Genomic DNA, 6705 nt, shown 5'->3' with positions numbered 1-6705 from the left:
TATTGAATTAAAAAAGAAAAACAAAACATATATGAACAAAAACTCATTCGTAAAAATTAGCACAAACTCTTGGAAATCAGAACTCAAAATTATACACCACCCTCCCTTTACACACCAATACACTATTGCAACACATTTGGTTACTTATAAATGTATTTGTCTTTCTAATGTTTAATTTTTCTCGTTTTTCTGTTTTCTAATACAAAAATATGAAACAAATACAAAACTATGAAATGCAAAGCCTGCCATTATTAAAGAGAAATAATTCTCTTTACAAGAAACCGTTTAAAGTTTAAATAGCCATAAACAAACCAACTAAAGTTCAATTGTTCCGTTCCAGTTTTTAATTAATCCAATGAAAACAAAATTATTAAACTACACCGTTTCTTTTGTGTTCTCTACTTTTCGATCTACACAAAAGAAGAAACACAAAAACCACAATATGTAACCATTATTCCTCAAAGTCAATATAATAATATACACATACATACATATATATTTAATTATGATATGTACAATGAACATACATACGTTTACAAATTGTGTAAGATGTATCCTTGATTTAAGTTGTATTTACTTTATTGCAAAATATCAAATAAATACCATTAATTACTGTTGTATAAAACAAAAGAAACATATTGTCATTTTAATTGAATGTTATAACACTAAACCTAAATACAAGAACAAAAAACAAAAACAGAAACAAACAAAAAGAAAACCATCCAAAAAATAAAAACTTTCAAACAAAACATTTGAAATTGTGTGTTTTATTGCAGTTTTAGCTGTTGGGTAACGTTTCTGATATGGCAATACTCCAGACTAAAGATATACAATACGTAAACATACAGTATTTCAATTGAGTCTTTTGGATGTCAGATGTCGTTAGTAAAAATAGGCCCCATCTGTCAGTTATATTTCAGTTACAAGTAGTGGTCAACGGGTGTCGTTGGAGAAAATGGGCCCAATCTTTTTTAGCGATTTTTCTAAAATTTGATATTTAAATTATAATTTTGCCATTCATGGATTAAATTAATCCGCACATGCACTGGGCTAGTATATATTGGGTTGCCCAAAAAGTAATTGCGGATTTTTCATATAGTCGGCGTTGACAAATTTTTTCACAGCTTGTGACTCTGTAATTGCATTCTTTCTTCTGTCAGTTATCAGCTGTTACTTTTAGCTTGCTTTAGAAAAAAAGTGTAAAAAAAGTATATTAGATTAAAGTTCATTCTAAGTTTTATTAAAAATGCGTTTACTTTCTTTTAAAAAATCCGCAATAACTTTTTGGGCAACCCAATATATGAATTTTCAATATTGGGTTGCCAAAAAAGTAATTGCGGATTTTTCATATCCAAATCAAATGCAGAATACTAACTAGTTAAATCCCATTAACCGGGATTTGATAACGCCATAGGGTGCATCATGATGCGTAGTCAAATCCCAATGAATACATTGAACCCTTTTTGTTTTGTTCGTAACACACATGTATACAACTCTGTGCCACAAAAAGCTTTGATCCATATTTGTCAACGAACATTAAACCATGTTTCCACTTGGAGCAAATCTAGATTTGCGACGAGATTTCGGAAATCTCGTTTTTGCAACGAGGGTTCCCATACATTTTCAATTTGAGCAAATGTTCTTATTTTAGGAGATTTGCAGCGAATCTCCTTTTAAACACTGCGATTGCATTGAATACCGGTTATTATTGGAATTTTTGGGCAGCACTTTTTCTTAACATCTGACAATCTCTTATTGAAATTACAAAATTTAGTAGTAATTTAATAAAATCGTTTCACAAACATAATTGCTGACCGCAATGTACATGCTGAACACAATTAAATGCTAGTCACAATAAAAAGGCTATGAAAAACGTCACTGTTGACAAATAAAACCGCATAAATCGTAGTGGAAACGGGTTTTGGAGATTATCTCAAATCAAGTGAATTTGGGCTCTAGTGGAAAAATGGTGAACATAATATTAATGTTCAGACCAAAGCTGTTTTGAGCAAACGACTCGTTTTCCCTTTATAATGATTTGAAAACGACTCGTTTTTATACAACACAAAGGCTGGTACTATATTCTTTTTTCACGGTTGAAAACACACATTTTTCGCGGTTATTTTTTCAAAACACTACAAAAATATCAATGAAAACATAATACTTTTATGAAGATTTTTTCATTAGTAATGAGGGAAAATCTATTATCTAAAAAAAGTAATCACGAAAGAATGTCGTGAAAAACGAACATAGTACCAGCCATTGTAAGGGCAAACGACTCGGTTGCCACAAAAACAAGTCATTCAAAGCATCGCTTGATATTTTTTTCTTAAGAATTTAACTCTCAACATCACTTGCTCATATGTGCCGCCTTGTTCGAATGCTGATATATATAGCTAGTACACGTCGTCTATTCTTAGTGCATTTGAATCATCAAAGTTCAACGATATCTTAATTGCTCTCGGAGATTTTAATTTGCCCAACATGAAATGAAATAATGGGGGTATCTTGGATTTTCCATGTGAAGCGCTAGTTCATCCTGAGGATAAATATCATCCCACAATAAACAATATAATTTCCCTTAGTGTCCTCTTCTAAGGATTCTGCTTACTCTTATTTGTATGAAACTGGCAATTGTTTCTCTTCTGAAAATACTGGTCTCTAAGAATACTGGTCCCCCATGGAATTCTGCTGCTTTATCAAGATTAAAGAATAAGAAGGATAAGCTTTATAAAGGATACTTTTTTGGTTGTTTTGGCTCAAGGTCATGAAACAATAATTAAAAACCGAATGTTTAAGTTTTTGAAAATTGTTTTATTTTGAAAACTCCAATTTTCGAACACCGAAAATTTAACATTTTACATAAAAATATACAAACAGAAAAACATTTTTACTAAATAATTACATTTTTAACTATTCAAATGACTTTCTTATAATGAATGCTTTCTCTCTCTATTGCCTATATTTGTTGACTAAACTCCTATAAATCTGTTCGTTTGTCAGTGGGTGTATCAATAATGTGAAGCAATTCAAGCATGTATCTTCGTTTATTGTTGTTTTCTTGCGCTAAAAGCTTTGCATCCTTAAGATTGGACATGTGTCCAGTTAAAGTGCAATGCGAGGCTAGTGCCGTCTTTTGTTCTATTGGTTTGCGTGCCATTTTTTGATCGGATTTATGTGCCGAAAGTCTAGTTTTTTATTTTGTCCGAGTCGCATTGTATTTTGTGTACAACATTTGACTTGTCTTCGGTCTTTATCTTAGTCTTTGTCCTACTAAATAAACTATTTACCGTATTCTTACTTTTTAATGCTAGTCTAAAGTTATTCTTGTCATATATGTCCGAGTTATTAAGGCGTTCTGAAAACCCAGGTATGTATGTATGTTGATGATTTGAATATTTTCGGTAAATTGTCCCTTTCCCTGCTTGTGTCTTTTCTTTTTCTTTTATGTGTTTTATTAGACTAGTTATTGTATTGTATAAAGAATTAAAAAATGTTGTTCTTTGTAAATTTTTCCATCACAATACACTATCTTCAATAAAAGACTATATCATCGCTATATATAGAGAATGAAGAACGAATTGATATCTGATTCTAAATCTTTTTACGGTTTCTTATGTAACGATATAATGATTATCCAAAGAGGTTACATTTCGGAAAAGATGTTGGAGATAGTAACACTTGAGATATTTGCCTCATTTCTGTCGTATTACCGAATTTTCAACTTTTAATGTTCAATTATTCGCTTCGTGTATTTTTAAATACCGTGCAGCAATTTTTCACTTCCTCTCTCTATAATTTTTTAATAAGTTTCTGGACACTGGCTATATGCTTCCAATTTGGAAAGAATCTTTCATTGTTCCTTTATTTAAATCGGGTAGTAGAACTGAAGCATCGAACTAAAGGAAAGTTGCTAAATTGAACACAATTCCCAAAATTTTTGAAAAGATGGTGAATGATTATTATATTTTATTATATTTTCAAGTCTCATCTATTTTTTTAAATTTCAACATGGCTTCCGGAAACATCGGATTTATACGGATTTTAGCAAAGATTTTGATAGGGTTAAGCGTTTTTGAACTGTGTAAAATCCTACCTAATGGGCAGAGAAATTTTCTGGTAAAATTAATATAACATCTGGTGTCCCTCAAGGAAGCTATCTCGGACCAGTTTTATTCACATTGTTTATAAATTACTGCCGAATGCAATACTTCAGTGTAAGGTTCCAATGTATGCAGATGACGTAAAAATTTTCTATTCTTTTAATGAGGAGACAAACCAATGCATATTGCAATCTGATCTCAACAAGTTTTATAAATGGTGCAGCGCTAATATGTTGAAACTTAACACTTTGAAATGTAAATAAATGTCTTTCTCTCGGCTAAAGATGATAGATACAAGTTATTATTTGAATAATTATAAAGTGGAGTATGTGGATTCTAGTTATGATTTGGGGATTCTGTTGGACAATCGATTATATTTTAGGGAACATAGGGATTTATCCAGCGTTGGAGCAAGAATTTTTTTAGATCATTTAATAACGGAACAATTACATATTTCATTTGTGCGTAGTGCTTTCGAATATGGGTCCAACCTATTCTATTCACTCAAATGCGAATGAAACTGTTCAAAATCTTTTATTTTACCGCAAGGGGCGTGGCTGGGATCCTCTGACTCTAACGTCGTATGAATTCAGATTTAACTTAATAAAATTACTTAAATTGAAAAACGGAAGAACAATGCTAAATTTAACTTTCCTTTTCAAAATTATGCCAGGCAAAATAATCTACGATTTCATTTGAGTAGAATTTATATCAATGTACCCTTTAGACCATCCCGTAACTGTCAGCTGCTTCAATTAAGTTATTTTACATCGAACTAAGCAATGAATGACCCTTTACGCCGCCTCTTTGTTGAATTCAAATACTATTATAATCTCATTGATTTCTCTGAAAATCGTGATTCTGTTAAAAGAAAGCTAATACCATGCCCTAATACACAGTTTTTTTCCTTTCATTAAATCTGAAATTTGTAATTACATATGTACCTGAGGTGGTGGGTATCTAAACTTCGGACAGGACAAACTTAATGCCTTTTTACTTGTTTCAACTCATATTTCCCCTACACATACCCAATTTACTAAAATATTCACATTTGGAAACAACATTGGCCCAAAATTTGTGTACTTAAAAAAAAAAAAAACAAGTAAAAGCGTGCTAAGTTCGGCCGGACCGAATCTTTTGTACCCTCCACCATGGATCGCATTTGTCAAGTTCTTTAAATAATTGCGCCCTCCAGAGGATCGAAAAGTCAAACTAGGAGATCGTTTTATGTGGCAGCTATATCAGGTTATATACCCATTTAGACCAATCTTAGAACAGTTGATGGAAGTCATACCATATACGACATATTCAAAATTTCAACCATATTGGATAAGAATTTCGCCCTCTAGAAGCCCAAGAAGTCTAATCGGAAGACCGGTTATATGGCGGCTATATCAGGATACAGACTGATTTAGACCATACATATATAACACAGTTGTTGGAAGTCAAAATAAAACACATCGGCCAAATCGATGATCCCTCTAGAGGCTCAAGAAGTCTATTCGGGAGATCGATTTATATGGCGGCTATATGTTATGGACTGATATAGATATACTTGGCACAAATGTTGGAAGTCATACCAGAACACTTCGTGCTAAATTTCAACCAAATCGGATAAGAATTGCGCCCTCTAGAAGCTGTAGAAGTCAACACCCAAGGTCGGTTTATATGGCAGCTATATCAGGTTATGAACCGATTTAGACCATACCTAGCACAGTTGTCGGTTGTGATACCAAAACACCACGTGCAAAATTTCAGTCAAATCGGATAAGAATTGCGCCCTTGATAAACTGGAACTAGTTCCTCTGTCGGAACGGACCGAAAAGGATCGATCTGTTCGATGAATTTTTTTAATTTCCTATAGCTCTTAAAAATCACCCTTTATATGTACTGAGATGGTTCGTATTTAGGATTTTTAGGTTTTCGACTGTCAAAAAGTTGTAAACGTCATAAACCTCGAAATTGATCCGCTTCTTGCTTAGTTTCGACAACATATGATTGTTTTAGGTTTGTTGTTGTTGTTGCTATAGCGCCTATAAACGTTTTTTAAAATTTTATTTTTATTATCAGTAGTGGAATTCAGTAAATCGTTTAGTTACGTTGGTGTTCAGTAGCCACTTTTAACGATAATCGATATCATTAAAATCAGCTGTTTTCGTGTATACTTTAACGAAATAAATAAAGATAAATATTTACAATAACTTTAGAGTATCTCTTGTTTTTTCTTGAAACAATTCGGATATGTGTGTTTACTCAATTGATCAGCGTGGTAACGTGTGTTATTAATATGAATAATATTAATATGAAACAAAATGTCCGCAAATTTTTTATTATTTATTTACTTTTCATTTATGTTTGTGATGGTTTTAAATTAATACAAGAATAAAATTTGGGCTATGGGAAAAATTATTTATTATTTTTGTCGATTCCTCTTGGTGTTTTTCGTGTTTTCAGTTAGAGTTGCCAGAGAGAAAAATTATAAAACGATTTCTGTCAATGAGGAATTAGAGAATAACATGATCGTTTTGTCTGTCTGCTACAAGGGTAAGCACCATGGAAAAAGAAATAATATCAAAGAAGAGACAAAATAGATGTACTGCTT

Source organism: Stomoxys calcitrans, chromosome 4 (assembly GCF_963082655.1).
Source record: "Stomoxys calcitrans chromosome 4, idStoCalc2.1, whole genome shotgun sequence".
Lineage (NCBI taxonomy): Eukaryota > Metazoa > Arthropoda > Insecta > Diptera > Muscidae > Stomoxys > Stomoxys calcitrans.
This window is presented reverse-complemented; position numbering follows the sequence as displayed.